The sequence below is a fragment of the Rhinatrema bivittatum genome, chromosome 4 (genome assembly GCF_901001135.1).
Source record: "Rhinatrema bivittatum chromosome 4, aRhiBiv1.1, whole genome shotgun sequence".
In the NCBI taxonomy this organism is placed as follows: domain Eukaryota; kingdom Metazoa; phylum Chordata; class Amphibia; order Gymnophiona; family Rhinatrematidae; genus Rhinatrema; species Rhinatrema bivittatum.
The window spans coordinates 411368742-411385852 of NC_042618.1; the positions used below are offsets into that span (position 1 = coordinate 411368742).

General features: G+C 45.3%; 1 protein-coding gene across 7 annotated transcripts in view; it reads right to left on the reverse strand.

Annotated features, from left to right (window-relative positions):
• Window positions 1-17111, reverse strand: part of KLHDC8B (kelch domain containing 8B) — a 205607-nt gene that overhangs the window by 127346 nt on the left and 61150 nt on the right. The window lies entirely within an intron of this gene.

Here is a 17111-nt window from a genome sequence, read left to right on the forward strand (position 1 = left end):
GCAGGATTCCCCTGACTTGTCCTTCCCTGTCCTAACCATTCATTCAGCCTGTGGGAGTACTATGAGTTGAGGTAATTGTTTATGCTTGAATATCCTTCTATGGTAGCAAAGCAAGGAAGTGAAGAGCTAAGCCAGCATGACTCAAGGCCAAAGGGCCATCCAAGGATTTTAAAACGTGTCCGATAAACTCAAATCTGTTGATGATTTTTTGAAAAGAAAACTGTAAACCTTGCTTAAAACTGAGAGGAATAGAAGGGTGCAATGGATGGAACCAGATGAGAACGATATATTCTTTCTGGGTTTCATTATTCCTTCTCATTGTTTGCCTTTGTTGTAGGTTTACACAAAGCAATATCCTGTGCAGCAGTTATACAACTTAAGGTGAATTTTAAAAGAGATGCGGTGGCCAAAAAGCACAGATGCGTGTGCATCTGGCACGTGCACCTGTCCGGCCGATTTTATAAACTTGCCACACAATACGCGCACGCTTACTGATGTATGATTATCTTGCATCAAGTAAAAAAAAAAAGGAGGGGTCACGGGTGTTCCGGAGTGGGCCGAGAGACACGTGCGTACGTAGCGAAGTGAATGCGGTACATGTCCCGTTCAGTTCTGCGCAAATTTACTCCTGCTATTCGTCATGTGTAAGTCTGAATAAAACTATGACTACATACGAAGTGCTTGAGGGTAAACTGGAGGGAATTCAGGCTAAAGAACCAGTCTAGATTTAGACTGGGCAAACTGGTGGACAAACCAGTTAAACTGGTCATATCTTTCACGCGCGCATGTTGTAAAGTTTCCTCACTTGTGCAATGTAAATGCCGACTATTCCCAGCTGTTTATGTCCATGCTTAAAATTAGGAGCACACATACAGGTGCTAAGCCTATTTTATAATATGTGTGTGTACTTGTGCACAGGATCGGTGGCCGCACACTCACATGCACATATATATGGTTGTGTGCTCTCATTTTAAAGTTACCATCCCTGTGTGCCTTCCACCTAAACAAGAGCAGGCAAGATATTTTATATTTATGTAAAATTAGTATGAAAAATCCATAGACAGAGGATGAAAATGGCCTGAAGCAAGAACACTTCAAACCCTTCCCTGGCTCTGAGCTTCTGAGGAGACTGAAATGTGGACTTGGTAGTGTTTAATTTGAAGGCTGTTTTCAGCCCCTCAAATAAATACTATGAACAGAAACAGAACACAAGAAGATCAGATCTAATTATAATCACTCCATGTTGTTGTCTCCCTGGAGACTCCATGGCAACTCAGTGATGCACCCAAATGTCATTTTTATAAAATCACTGGCATTAGCACCCAGGCAGGACAGTGTAGGGTCTCTAGTCGTTAGCCACTGTCCTATTTAACAGTTAGTTGTAGCATTGATGGGTATAATTAGTCCTGAATTTGGCCTCTGGTGGTACAACAAAAAAAAACCCCCCAAAAAAACGGTACAATAGAATGCAAAGCTCAGGATGATTTAGGAGCAGACAATTAGATTGTAGGATGGACAATGCTTGTTGATGGCAGTTCAGGAAAGAGCCGTCTTGAGCTCATGACTCATCTTTATTCTTTATCAAAAAGGAATTTCAAACAATAAATTGACCAGATGTGACCTGGCTGTCAAGAAACAGCTGCCCATGGTAAATCCAAATGCCTCATTTTTTTTCCCCAAATAACTTATATTGACAGAGACATGCTTTCAGGGGTGACAGTAAAAGAGAATACTGCTCAGTCATTTACTGAGGAAAAACATTTAGTTCTTACCCTAAAGGGTCACTACATTTCTACCTGCTCCATGTGCAATGACTCAAATCCTTCCCTTACACTTATTCTAAATTCTCTGTTCTATGGGAGGCCACATTTCTGGGGTGGATCTGAATACCCTTATATGTGCATACACAAACACACTGCTTTCCTCTGTTCTCTGCTGCAGAAAAATCTCACTGGTACCTCCCATGAAAATACTCATTCACTAGCATCATTCCATACCCCCTGCCTCCCTGGGGATCTCTGTGCTCCTGTAGTTTTTTGACGGCACCTCTCATGAGCATGCACATTCCCTATCTAATTTCCTGGAGACCAGAGTTATTTTTGTTTGGGCCTTTCTTTGCAGACCCCTTGGTTGACTCCTCCTTTATGCTGTGAGTCCAGAATTATTTCAAGTGGAAATTATAAATCATGCAACTGACCTTTGGTCGGCTGGCAGGTACTTTCTATGGTGAATTTAACCATCCCTGATAATATCCATTACAGTTGATGATAGCCAGATGGCTACAATAATTGCCACAATGGCTGGGATCATGTCAGCAACCAAAAGAAAGCAGAGTTGCTTACCTGTAACAGGTGTTCTCCTAGGACAGCAGGATATTAGTCTTCACACATGGGTGACATCATCGGATGGATGCTGGCATGGAAAAATTATGTTAAAGTTTCTGGAACTTTGACTAGGCACACTGAGCATGCCCAGCATACATAGTCTATGCAGGGTATCTCTTCAATCTCGTAACATTGAATTATGATAATAAAATAATAAACCATAGGAGAAACCCAACTCCGCGGGGTGGCGGGCGGGTTTCGTGAGGACTAACATCCTGTTATCCTAGCGGAACACCTGTTACATGTAAGCAACTCTGCTTTCTCCTAGGATAAGCAGGTTGGGAGTCCTCACAAATGGGTAAATCCCTAGCTACAGGCTGCTGCCCAACAGAAAAGGGGACCAACAAGCACCAACCAGGTGCCAATGGGCACAACAACCACAGAGCTGTTGGTAACAGAAGGGGAGACAGCCTGAACCCAAACAACAGGACCTAGGTTGGGAAAGTTGGTTCTACACCTGAAACAGGTTCTGGAGGACAAACTGGCCGAACCTACTGTTACATTGGCCATCGCTATCCAGACAGTAGTGTGATGCGAATGTGTGGAGAGAACTCCACATCGCAGCCTTGCAGATCTCCTCCACGGGAACTGCTCGCAAGTAGGCTACCAACGATGCCATGGCACTTACAGAATGAACCTAGACCTGACCCTCAAGATACAGTCCTGCCTGGGCATAACAGAAGGACATGCAATCTGCTAGCCAATTGGATAGCGTCTGTTTGGCAACAGCAACTCCCAACCTATTCCTATCAAATGAAATAAAAAGCTGGGTGGACTTCTATGGGCCTCTGTCCACTCCATGTAGAAGGCTAAGGCTCTCTTGCAATCCAAACTGTGCAGTGCTCGTTTGCTTTGGTGTGTATGGGGCCTGGGAAATAATATTGGCAGGACAATTGACTGATTAAGATGGAAGTCCTTCATCACCTTAAGCAGTAGCTTAGGATACATACACAATATCACTCTGTCATGATAAAACAGTGTAAGATGGATAAGTAACTAAGGCCTGGAGCTCGCTGACCCTGCGCGCTGAAGTGACCACCACCAAAAATATGACCTTCCAGGTCAGGTACTTCAGGTCAAAGGTGCACTGCGGCTCAAGAGGAACCTTCATCAGCTGAGTGAGCACACACTGAGGTCCCAAGACATAGCGGGAGGCCTTAGGGGAGGCTTCAACTGAAGCAAGCCCCACATAAAGTGGACAACTACGGACTGTACAGAGATGGGCATACCATCTACACCTTGGTAGTAAGCGCCAGCTGCACTCAGGTGGACTCTAACAGAGTTGGGTTTTAGGCCAGCCTCTGATAGGTGCAGAAAGTAATCAAGCAGTTTTTGTGTGGGACAGGAGAAAGGGTCTAGGGCCTTTTGCTCACACCACATGGAAAACTTCCTCAACTTCAGACCATTGAACTTTATAGTGGAAGGCTTTCTAGAAGCTACCAGGACCCGAAATACATCCTCTGAAAGAACAAGCGGTTGCAGAATTAACCTCTCAACATTAAGGCTTTAAGCAGCAGGGCCTGGAGGTTGGGATGCCGCAGCCTGCCCTGATCCTGCATGATGAGATCTTGGAAAGTCCCAAACTGATAGGACAACTTCCATAGGAGTGGGAACCAGACCTGTCTCGGCCAGTGGGGACTATGAGGATCATGGTCACCCGGGTCCTGTCAGAGCTTCAGGAGAGTCTTTGTGACCAGAGGGAGCAGAGGATATGCATACAGAAGACCCTGGCCCCAATGGCAGGCAAAAGTGTCCAAGGCTGGTTTGCCGTCCGACCTGTATAGGGAGCAGAACTGAGTCACCTTCCTGTTTCAGGGGGATGCAAAAATGTCCACCCCTGGGTTTCCCCAGAGGCAGAAGATACGATTCGCTAACCCCTGGTCATGTGACCAATCGTAGGGCCTGAAGATCGGATTCAGTCTGTCTGCTATGCCGTTTTCCATTCCATCCAGATACATGGCCTGGTGCACTATCTCATGGGACAAAGCCCAGGACCAAATCTGGACCGCTTCCTGACACAGGAAGTATGACCCCGTATCTCCCTGCTTGTTCGCATACTGCATGGCAACTTGGTTGTCTGTTTGGATCAGGACATTTTTGTTGGACAGCTGATCTCTGAAAGCCTATAGAGCGAACCTGATCGCCTGGAGCTCCAGGAAGTTGATTTGACACTGTACTTCCTGAGCTGACCACAGACCCTGGGTGCGGAGCCCCTCTACATGGGCACCCCACTCCAGGGTGGACGCATCCATGGTAAGGACAATTTGGGTAGGGGAATTTTGGAAAGATATTCCCTGCTCCAAATGTGAAAGGACGTGCCACCAGGACAAGGAGTCCTGGAGGGGTGGCTTGATGCGAATGCGGTCCTGAAGATTCTGAGTGGCCTGGCACCACTGTGACCTTAAGATCCATTGGGCTCTGTGCATGTGCAAACATACTAAGGGAGTGGCATGGACAGTTGCGACCATATGGCCCAACAGCTTCAACATGTGCTGGACTGACACCTGCTAGTTCTGCAGCATCACCTCCACTATGGACGCCAAGGTGACTGCCCTGGTGCGAGGCAAGAAGGCCTTCGCCTGAGCTGTGTCTAGCAAGGCTCCTATAAATTCCAATTGAGGTGATGGGCTGAGGTGAGGCTTCGGGTAATTTATGACGAACCCCAGAGACTCCAGCATTGGATGGTCAACTGCAAGGACTGATCTGCCCCTGCACGAGAGGTGCTGTTAACCAGCCAATCGTTCAGATAAGGGAAAACATGCACTCCCAGTCTACAGAGGTGTACCCCCATCATGGCCAAACATTTTGTAAAGGGACATGGGGCCGATGCTAGCCCAAATGGCAACACTCTGTACTGGAAATGCTGTTTTCCAACGACAAATCTGAGATACTTCCTGTGACCTGGGAAAATCTCTATGTGAGTGTACGCATCCTTTAAATTGAGGGAGCATAGTCAGTCCCCTTTTTGCAGGAGAGGAATCAGGGTACCCAGGTAAACCATCTTGAACTTTTCTTTTCTTAGAAACTTGTTTATCACCCTCATGTCTAGGATGGGACAGAGTCCCCCCTGTTCTCTTTGGCATCAGGAAGTACCGCGAGTAGAATCCCTGCCCTCTTTGCCCTGGCTCGACCGCTCTGGCCATTAAGAGGGTGGAGAGCTCCCGAAGAAGTACCTCCAGATGTACTACCAACCACCAAAATAGGCAATGAGGAGAATGTGGCAGGACACCCAATAGGTTCAATTGGTACTCTTGGCAGACGATGTATAGAACCCACTGCTCTGAGGTTATACTGGGCTATCGATTTGCAAAGAACCATAGCCTGCCCTTGACTGGAGGGTCCAGCGTCTTGGATAAGAGTGGCTGGCTGATGCTCCCTATGATCCAGTCAAAACCCTATCCCGGGATTTGGCTGGGGCATCGATTGGGGCTTGGGAGCCTGCTATTGCCTGGGACAGCTGCAAGAGCCCACTCTCTGGGAATGGGAGTGACAGTAGAAAGACATCCTCTGACCCAGGCTCACCGGCCTCCTGGCTGAGGAGGGTGGATCTGAAGTGCTGGCGGAGAATTGTTGGAAAGCCTCATGGTGATCCCGCAACTGGGACACCGCGACCCTCACCTTATCTCTGAAGAGGTTCTCCCCTGTGCATGGCAGGTCAGTGAGTCTTTCCTTTACCTCCAGTTGGCAGCCATGCCATTCTGTGGGCGCCGATTCCCGCCTTAGAGACTCGTGCTTCCATCTCGAAAATATCATAGGTGGATTGCACCTTGTGTTTTCCACATTCCAGGCCCTGACACACCAGCGACAGGAAGGTGTCTTGCTGCTGTTGAGGTAGCTGCTTGGCGCCCTCCTGCACCTGCTTCCAGAGATTGCAAGAGTATTGGCTTATGTAGAGCTGGTAGGAAGCAATGCTAGCAATGAGCATAGCCCCCTGAAAAACTTTCCTCCCAAGAGCATCTAATGCTCTGTGCGCCCTCTCTGGGGGCGCCGAGGCATGCGTCCGAGAGCGCTTAGCCTTCTGGAGAGCGGATTTGACCACTACCGATTTGTGTGCCAGCTGGCGCGTGTCAAATCTGGTAGCTTGTTGGATGAGGTAAACCCTGTCCACCTTCCTGTTAACAGGAGGAACAATGAGGGGATGCTCCCAAATCCTCAACAGCAACTTCTTAAAGATCTTATGCACAGGGACCGCCACAATCTCTTTTGGAGCCTCCACGAACTGAAGGATCTCCAGCATTTTGTGCCAAGCATCCTCCTCCATCATTAACTGAAACGGGATGGCTTCCTCCATCACCTGCACAAAGCCTGCAAAGGTCAAGTCTCAGGGGGAGACCTCCTTTGCTCCTCTGGAGCAGAAGATTCTGAGGGGTGACTTTACAAGTCCTCTGAGGAGGATTTCGCAATGTCATCTCCCCAGGGGTCGAAAGGCTTCATCCTCACTGTAATCCACAGGGGATGGGACCCTAGGTGCTCAGCTTTTGTCCAGGGTCTAGGCACCAGCGCCGGACCTGGCAAAGCTGGATGGGGACTACAGTCTGTGGGGCCAGCACCGGCACCAACGGGGCTTCTTCGGAGGAGGAACCAGCGACAACCATAGCATCGGTCAGGGGAAGCATTGGTGCCCTGCCGGATATCAATGGCTCCCCAGGAACTGGCACCAGCTGAGTTCGTAACACACCGATAAGCACATTGAGATGCTCCTGGGTATCTGTACCCAGGAGCCTGGGTACAGATACCCAGGAGCCTGGGTACAGATACCATCAGTACCACTGGTTCGATGCCGCGCAGTGCTTGGTCGACCACCAGCTGGATTCTACGCTCCAACTCCTCGAAAGTTGCCGATGCCAAAACGGACTGGGAGGTAGGAGGGTTGGCCAGATCTTCCTCTGAACCTCGAGGTGGATCAGTGATGGATACCTGGACCATTGGAGACTGTCTGGGACCCCTGGCATCGATCAAGCGTGACATCCCTTGGAAGTCATCTGGGCACATGTGAGGCAAACCCGGAAGTCATGCGATGTCCCCAGGGAGAGGACACACACCTCATGGGGGTCCGTGATGGACATGGTCTTTGGACACTGGGGCACCCTTGGAAACCGGACGAGGCCATGACAAGTGAAAAGAAAGGGAAAATCCAAGAGACGGTGATGGCGGGCCACCACGGTGGGGAACGGACCTGAAATAAGACTGACTGAACCGCTGAAAAACCTGACTGGGGAAACTAGAGGGAACCGAGAGGGACTCGTGTTCGATGAATTCATGTGAAAACCTGAAAAGGATGGTGAAAAAAGTTTTCAAAAGCAATTTCTAAAGAAAAACCACAAGCTCAGTCTACCGTGAGGCAAAAGCTCCATGGGAAAAAGGAGACTGAAGAGGGACCCTGCATGGACAAGTGGAATAGGACATGATGGGCATGCTCAGTCAAAGTTCCAGAAACTTTTTCATAAGTTTTCGGTGCTGGGTGCCATCCGATGATGTCACCCATGTGTGAGGACTACCATCCTGCTTGTCCTAGGAGAAAAGTTATTCCTGGAGTACAGCGTAGCCTTCCCCATTATAGAGACACTTGTCAATGAGGGTTGAGAATATCTCAGATAAATTATTCCTAGAGTACAGGGTATACTTGCCAAGCCCTTACATTGAACCAGAGGCCTGCTCCCATGTTTGAGATCCATCCGACCCATCTTCTTTATTTACTTATTTTGCATTCTTGGGGCAATTTTTATATATTCCTGTTACATGCCTTGAGTATTTATGGGGAAATGTGACATAAGAAAAAATAAATTATTATTATTATATATATGGCCTGCATAGTTGCAAAGTCCATGGGTACTTTTACTCAGGGACTTTACCCCAGTTCTATAAGAGGGACAGTATGATCATTCTTTTCCTTTCTAAATTGTTCCAGGAAAAAGTTCCTGCCATGTACTTTTCCAGTTGAACCATGCTTGGTGCTATGTTCAAAAACATTTTTAAAAAAACACTAAAAAATGTTTTGTTTAATTCTGCATTGTAATCATCCCTGCCTTTATTTTTACTATTTTATGTGCTGTCTTATTTTCATTTTTATGAAGGATTTTTAGTAATTTAATGTCTTTTGGCAATTTTTATTATTTGTTATCTCTTTTTGTCAAGTTTGTATTTCATATTATGAATGTTTTATGATGTAAACTGCCCTGAGCTATAGCAGAGGGTGGTATATAAATATTAATAAGGATAAAGATTTGCACCTGCTTTCTCTTCAAGTATTTTTTCTATACAAAACTAGGCTTACTGTTGCCTTCCCTGCCCCCAGGAACACCTCCACAAAAGCTTTTTAGCTGCGTGGAGGTTGGGCAATTTTCAAAAAGCCCTTTTGCCCAGGTAAATGGCTTGCCTTCTGAAAATTGCCGTGTCTATGTATAACACATTTCTGTAAGCTTTAAGTTTCTCATATGCTACAGTACTCCAGAGGACCTTAAAGGAAATGGCTCACAAACAATAAAACGCCCACGTACGGATCTTGCCCCCAGTATTTTGATAATTTTCTAACACCTTTTTAAAAAAAATTAAAGTAAAATTCAAGAGCAATGAAATAGGGGCTAGGAAAGCATCCATCAATGTTTGACAGCTTTGAGTTCCCATAATGCACTATGGCGATGATGTCACTGCACAGAGCCATTGGTGAAGGTCAAGTGCAGCAGAATGGCGTTGAGACACTATTTGTTGTGGTGCATTAGTCAAGAGAAATCTGCCCCACTGCCTTTAAATAATCCAGTTGGCCCTTATTCTCAAACAGACATAATTATGCCATTTCTAACAAGTGAGGGAGTAATTAGCTTTTTGTGAATTTAGCCATAAAATTAGATTTTGCTGTCCCTCTCATTTAAAAAATCTTCAGGCTAATCCAATGAATATTTCTTTTATTTTCTAGCTTTGATACTGAATGCTTTGTTGCTATAGTCCAGAAGTGTTTGCATTCTTTTCAACTATTATGTTTCATTTGTTTATTACATTTAGAGATCAGTTTCTGGAGAAAACCGAATAATTTTATTTACATTGACATTCCTTGGAATTATTTCACTTCTTTATCTTTTTTTTTTTTTTTTTAACTATAATCTTGTAATTTCAAGGCCTCAGTAAAAACATACTTCTTTACATCCCCTCCCCCTGGATAAAGTTGTGTGGTTGCCCTGTTGCATACACAGAAATAAAGTTTAACAAACAAAAAAAAAAAAGAATATAAGGTGAGACCTTTTTATTAGACTACTTAACACATTGCTTGACTAGCTTTTAGAAATTAACACCCCCTTCTTCAGGTCAAAACAGAAATGTTGAAATCTTTCTTAGAACTGGATGACAATTTCTGCCTACTGAGGAAAGAGGAGCAAAGGTTGATCAGCTGAGACACACAGCAACAGGCTGAGTTAATCTCTCTGCAGAAAGGAATAAAAGCGGCTGGGGGAACTGGTATAGAAATTCAAGGCCGCGCAGGTTCTGACATGGTTAAAAAAAAAATCCCAAAAACCCATGAAGTCTGCTGAGCGCAATCTTCCTTCCTGACCATACCACAAAGGAGAAAAAGGCAGAACCTCCAGCTTTCTCTGCCACTGCCATGTCAGGGTTAAGGCCAGGGCCAGGCACAGTCTGTCAGGCAAGGGTCGCAGATGGTCCTTGATTCAGAGATAGCTGCAGCAAAGCAGCTCGGGAAAGATGGAAGAAACAGCGGCCCTGGTTCTGGTCTTCAGGATAATTAGTCAAGCATGGACTGCGTTCCTTCTCCCAGCCCAGAGAATGAAATTCTCTTCAAGGCCTTGATTTGGAGATTTCGGCTGTGTCTGCAGTGCTTAATTGCACTTAGCCCCCAACTGGGAAGCTGCATTTCTTGCCATATGCTACTTGCTTGAGATAAACAGGATTCGCCCATAAGTGGAGCAACACTGGTTAAAGCATACATTTTACTGTCAAAACTGCAGGAGACTGAGGGTAAGAGAAGAGAGCTCAGAGCTATTAATACTCAGAGATGTATTATCCTGGACTTTGGTTTAGAGAGACTGGGTCTTGCCTTGCAAGACAGGGCTGGGTAAAAGTGATTTCAGCTTTCAGAGCAGGTAAATGAGAGCAGGTGACCAGCATACTGCAGCTGGCCAAAGAGTGGATTACATTAAAATGCATTCCTTTGCCTGCAGGCATAAAACACTACTCTATACTGAAGTAAGCCCACAGAGGCTAAAAGTCTTTTAATAAACATACCTGGGAACTTTTGAGTTGTAGTCACGCTGAGATTGCTGTAGATTAGCAGGGGAGGTGGAGAGTGGAAGGAATAATGAATACGTCTACCCTACCCCCTCCCTGCTAAAAAAAAAAAAAACCACACTCACACACACTCTCTCATCACCACCACTTTGCTCCTCTCCAGGGATAATCCCAGCATTCTTCGCCTTCCTCCCAGACCCCAGCACCCATTTTGTTCCCACCTCCCTGACTTGAGCACCTCATTCTCTTTGAGTCCCAAGTCCTGGAATCACAGCTGCTGGCTGAGCTTTGTGTGTGCAGCCCCCGCTCCAGTTTCTCCCTCCGAGCTCCCCGCTTCCCTGCTGGCTTACTGACCTGGAGAGGCTAGAGGGAGCAGTAAACCGGTAAAAAGAGAGGCCTGGAGCTTGCTTCCTCAGAAACCTGGCAATTAACGGAAATTCCCTGAGTGCCTGAATCCAGAGAGAGTTCCCAGGCATGCTAATAAAATGGTATTCCCTTCACAATCCACAAGCTAGGGAGTATCCTGCTCCTGCTGGGCCTTCCCTGGGTCCATATATTCCAGAAGCAGCACTCTGCTAGGACCAATCTGGGGCAGAGCACCCAGGACCTGGCTCCAAAAAAAAAAAAGGTAGGAAAAATATGATCATAAAGTTATATGAAGGCCCCAGCGTTCCAGTTCCACCCCCGTAGATTAGAACTAATGCTTTTTCTTATTTTTCATTTTGGGCCTTTCCTACCTCAAAGCTCATGGCTCTTGCCATGTTTTACTGAAAGTAAGTTCTCCTGTTATCCACTCTCCAGCTGTCTACCCAGTTGCCCAGCTTCCTGAACTATAGACAGTTCATGCTATACGGATATCAAAATTGCTACCCCGCTCCCCTCAAAATGAAGAAACAAGGTATCTCAGTTTCTAAGCCACACCCTCTGCCTGCACTAAAACAACATAAATCCATCTCATTAATATATAACTTCAGCTTGCCATCATTTCAAAGAACACCAGAATTTGACGGCGGGGGAGGGGGGGGCAGTCACAAAACTGACACTGTACTTGAAACAATCCCCACAGCGAGAAGATGTGCGATACATGCATCCAAAGTAGCACTAGTAATGTGTAAATCTCATTATCCCATCAGCATGGGCCATCTGTCTTGACTCTGTCATTCCAGAATTGTGTCATCCTCTCCGAGATGTTTGTTTTCATAACATTTTTAATATACTGTATATTCATGCGCTTCTGCAGGGGCTGTGCATTACGAATGCGCTTCCTTCCTACTGCATTTTTTTTTTTATAACATCTGTGTAAAGTGCATACACACACGCTACGCACACTAAGGCACCTCAGGCTCACGTGGCCTGTTTTTCCTGCTGTTTTGCTCTAAGAAATGAAATAAGTTGTCCTCTGTTGCACCTGACAAGAAAAAATGGTGAAAGCTGTCAGTGATTGGTGTGCTTGGTAAGTAAAAAAACAACGGTGGATTACAAAGTGGCCCCTGATGGCTTCTACCATCAACCCTGAGGAGCCCTCAAAGGACAGCAAAATTAGATAAACTTTGTATTACTTTGAAGGGTTGCTTGATTACGCGTTGAAGCCCCCAACAAAGCCCAAAGTGTCTCACGCAACTCTTCCACAAGCAGGGTCAGATTTCCCACTAGGCAGAGTAAGTACCCAATTAGGGGCGTCTTATAGCTGGAGGGCACAGGTCCAAGGGGAAGGTCATCAAGAGGAATGAAGAGGAGGAGTCTGTTGAGATCAGAGTGTATCTTCAAAGGGGGATACACCCAACCCCTCTATTGCTACAGCTTCACAGAGTGATGATCCCCCATCCGAAGGCAACAATGTTCTTCCTTTCACTGGATGATATACTAAACAACAAAGGACACCTCACCCAACTGGATCCACTGGTTTCTAGACCTCTTAGGGTCCTCAAAATGTTAGGATGATGATGCAAGATAGCTGGATCTAGACTTGAAATGACCTTAAAGAAGCAGCTTTAGCAAATATTTCCCTTTAAATAATTACAGCCTGATTTTTAATGGCCCGTGCGCACAAAAAAAAAACAAGGGTTACGCGCACGGCCGGGCCTTGCGCACACCGCACCCATAACCCCTGTTACACACACAAGAGCCGAGCCTCGGCAAAGGGGGGAGGGGCGGGACAGGGCTGGAGGCGCTGGTACAGTGGCCATTTGCCGCTTTGCCGAGGGATCGTGCGCCGGCAACCTGCTACTGCTCCTTTGGAGGAGCAGAAGGTAAGTTAAAAAAATGGGGTGTACCTAGGATAGGGATAGGGGCGGGTAGGAGAGGGGAAGGGGAAGGGAGGTTAGGGTAGAGGGTAGGGAAGTTCCCTCCCAGTCCTCTCCTTAATTGCAGCGGACTGGGAGGGAACTGAGGAAGCCCGATGATGCGTACATGTTATAAAATTGCACATCTATGTGCACGCGTGCGTATTTTTTAAAAATCTACCCCTTAATTTGCCAGTCTAAAACAAAGTCATTGAGATGATGATCCTTCTGTTTTGTTCTACCCATATATTTCGGGTAATGTCTCCAAAAGGGTTAATTTTGTGCATGTATGAAGAAAGAGATGGGAGGCCAAATCATCAGCATTTTTAAAGCACTTAGATCTGAAAGTCCAAGGCATTCTACACTGTTCAAACCAGATTTATTAAGTGAATCTCAGCAAGATATCAGAAGAAACTTTTTACATTTATGGGCCTCCACTGTTTAAGACATGGTTTGAATGCTGTCGATAAGATTTGGTCCCTCCCAACTCAGTTTTTGAAACGTGGTCCATGTCAGGGGACCGTAAATGTAAAATGTTTCTCCTGATATCTTGCTGAGATTCACTTAATAAACTTGGTTTGAACAGCACAGAATGCCTTGCACTTTCAAGTCTCTACCATGTCAGGAATGCACCTCACTCATAAGCCTGGGTATTTTGATATGATCTCAGTCTCTCAAATAATGCCCTTAATACTTGCATTCAACCAGAGCCTCTTTCAGCCATACATATGTTTTAGGCAACATACCAAGGTGCATTTGGAAGTTCTTTTTAATCAAGCCAGTGCTGCCTAATATAATTGGCACTATTCCTATATCTATATGCCACATTTGTTTTGGTTTCTGATTGCATCTCTTAAGAATTTAAGGAGCTTTTCTCTCTTTCTATATGTTTTACAGAGTAGTCACTTGGTACTGACACTTCCATTAGCACTGCTATTCTTGTCTTTTTCTCCTTTACCACTGTGTCTGGTTTCCTAGCATCAAGCTTTTTATTGATAGGAATGGGAACGTCACAGGTAATCACTTCTTCTTCATTCAGTCTTTGGGATATATTAGTGTTCAAGCTTGTGGAAAACTCTATTTAGCCATTCTCTGCCATTATGTAGCTTAAGTAAACTGAGATGTTTCTGTGCTGTTCCTGTGATACCCTTGGAGCGGTCTAGGACTGTGGTAGGCCGGAGAACAGACCAGGCTGGAATCTGGTCTGCTTTTCAACAGTTTATTTACAGAATTGTATAACAGAACAGAAGAAAATGGCTGCTTACCTCAGCAGACTGACAAGCAAAAGAAAACGTCCAAAACAGACACAGCATTTGATTACAGCTTTCTTCATCTTCCTGGGGCTTCTGTCTCTCTCTCGCTCAGGGCCCCTCACCTTTTTATCCCTTGGCTCAGGGAAACGCCCCCACCTGAGGATCCCCTTCCTGTCTGTCTTAAGGTGGACCGGGCCAGATAGCTGGAGCCGGTCCTTTAAGGTAATCTGAGGCTTTCTGTCATGTCCTCTATCACAGTTCCCCATCGGAACCCCTCCTGCCCATCAGCACCTGTACAGTCCTTCTTCCCTTCCAGAGGCTGAGCATTTCCCTTTTCAGCCTAATTTCTGAAAGAGACAAAGTGATTTCATAAGCCTACTTTTCTTATGTGTGTGTGTCTATGTTTTCCACCCTAACAACTGTGTTTGATGTTTTGCCTGCACCAAATTTTCAGGTGGTCCAAGATATCCTGACGGGGGTATTATTTTGGTATTCACGAATATGCATGGTCATGTGCATGTCACAGAAAGTGGGCGCTGTTAGCTCTTGTGTGGAACTTCTTGTTTGCTCCTAACTGGCTAAAAAGGACAAGGGAAAGAGAGTGATAGGCAGAGAGGGGGGAGGACAGATGGAATGAGAGCTGGAGCAGGGAGCGAAAGGGGAAGGGGAGATTGAATGATGGGCTTTCTAAGGGCCCTCTCAAGATTCAGTATGGGCTGTAATATCTTGCATTGAGTTGGCATAAGAATTAGCCAAGCATGTTGTTGTCATCATTTGTAAATCATCCAAAGAAGGCTCCTGTACATCTACATCCTCCTTTCTGGATAGTTCTCAAGGTGCAAAGTCCCTTGAAAGCCTGGAGAGACTGCAGTGTTTTTTCAGGACCAGGGTGGCTACCAAAACTCTGTTCCTCCAAGCTATTTGTTTATAAATTGTATTCTCCCTGTTCATTGTAAGTTATTATCTAAGTTTCACTCACCCTGTTCTATGTAAGACATTATAAATTATTCTTTATATTGTCATTGTAATTGTTGAAATGTGAACCGAAGTGATTAGTAACTTTGTTACCGGAACTGCGGTATATAAAACTGTTAAATAAATAATAAATAAATACATTCTGAACACAGTGTACCAGTTGTCAAATCTGGCCCATTTCTGCTGGAGACATGGTTACTGACCATGGGATGCCTTGAATTCAGATTGCCACGTCACATTCAAATTAACTTTTACGAATAACACAATGTCTCTGATCCCATTTCTCATCTATACATAAGCTTCATTATATCCTAGTAAACAATGCTAGTTCCTCCATTAGGTAAACTAGACACACACTACAATTTTAGGAACTGACAGAGGGGCAAACATTGTAGGCAGCAGAAAAACAGCTGTTCTACTTACTGCTCCAGCTCTTCCCTCCCAGGCAGTGCAGGGCTCAGGAGAGGCTGGCGTGCACTAAGCATAGCAAAGAAGAGCTTCTCTGCTCCATAATCCTGCCACCTCCCTCCTGTTGTCCCCCCACCTACTGTGCAGGGAACAGGATGAGGCTGGCCTGCACTGAGTACAGCTAAGGAGAACTACTCTGCTCCCTGATTCACGTCCCCTCCCAACGTGTTGTTCCCATCTCCCTTCTCCTCCTGTTTGTAAGGAAGAAAGTGGATAGCAGAGCAGAGTGCAGGTTTTGTCTGTATATTTCTGTTTCTAATTTCTGGTACCTTACTATGTATTTTGTCAGGGTCTGTTCTGCCTGTGTGACTCAGAGGAAGTATTCTGCTATTGTGTTGTTTCTGTGTAGGGATCTGTAGCAATCAGACTTGTTCAGTTTTCCTAATAGGAGGGGTATTTGTGTTCTAGACACTGTGTAATATCTGCAGTGTTGCCTTTTCATAGATAAGGTTGTTGCTGTTTGATTTCTTGGAAATAGTGCCGTTTTGGTAAGACAGGTTTGCTATATAACTTCTGTTTATTATTTATTTTTTTTAAGGATTGTGTGTCACTTCACAAAGTTCCAGGTAATGGAGGGAGTTTGTGCGCCACTGTTACATAAGTGACAGCAGAATTTGAATTTCTTTTTGTAGGTTGAGTAGTAAGAGTAAATATCCTAGTTCAGGCAGAGCCAGCCATGTCTGAGATTACCTTCAACCAATGAGGTACGTATTTCTTGATTTTCCTTTTGCAGTCTACTCTCAAAAATCACAGATGCCACATTCATCAGACACTGTGACATGAGTTCTGAAACAGATTTAAACTAAATATAGACAGAAATAGTTTTAGATATATAAAACAATAACTGGGGGCAATTTAAAAAATACCCGCATTTCAGCCAGGTCCACTGGTACTTTCTGTCTGCAGACTTTGTTCCAGTTTTCAAAGGAAAAGTATGTGCTTACTTTCACATTGCCTAAGGAAAAGAGATGTGCACCTCCATTTTCTGCGTATAATTTTTCTAACCAAGACTATGTGCATAGTTGTGAAAATCCAAAACTCTGCACATAGATTTCTCCCTTGATTTAATCCTACCCCAGGAACACTTCCATTACAATGCAGATAAAAGGATGAGACTTTCAGAACGATGGGTACACTCTTTCCTGCCATATAGAGTGAGTGGGCAATTTTCTGACAGGTAATTTATGCACATAAAATGCTTTTTTGCCTGTGAAAATCCCTTTTGAAAAGTGCCTTCAGCATTTGATGTACAATCATGTGTTTTTATAGGACTATTCTGGGAGGGATGGTGATGGTGTCATTATGATTGATAAGGGGGCTGGGGTGGGGAGGGGGGGAGAGTGGGCTGTGGCCCATTGGCTTGAAATGAATCGGAAAGAGTGGAGGGCACAAGACCGAAGGTTTTACTTAGTGCACCTAACACCCTTGCAGCAGCCCTGCTAATGAACGTAGGAAGGTGCACAGCCCGTTTACAAATTCCACCACTTGGAGGAGATGAAGTCCTACACTTGGGA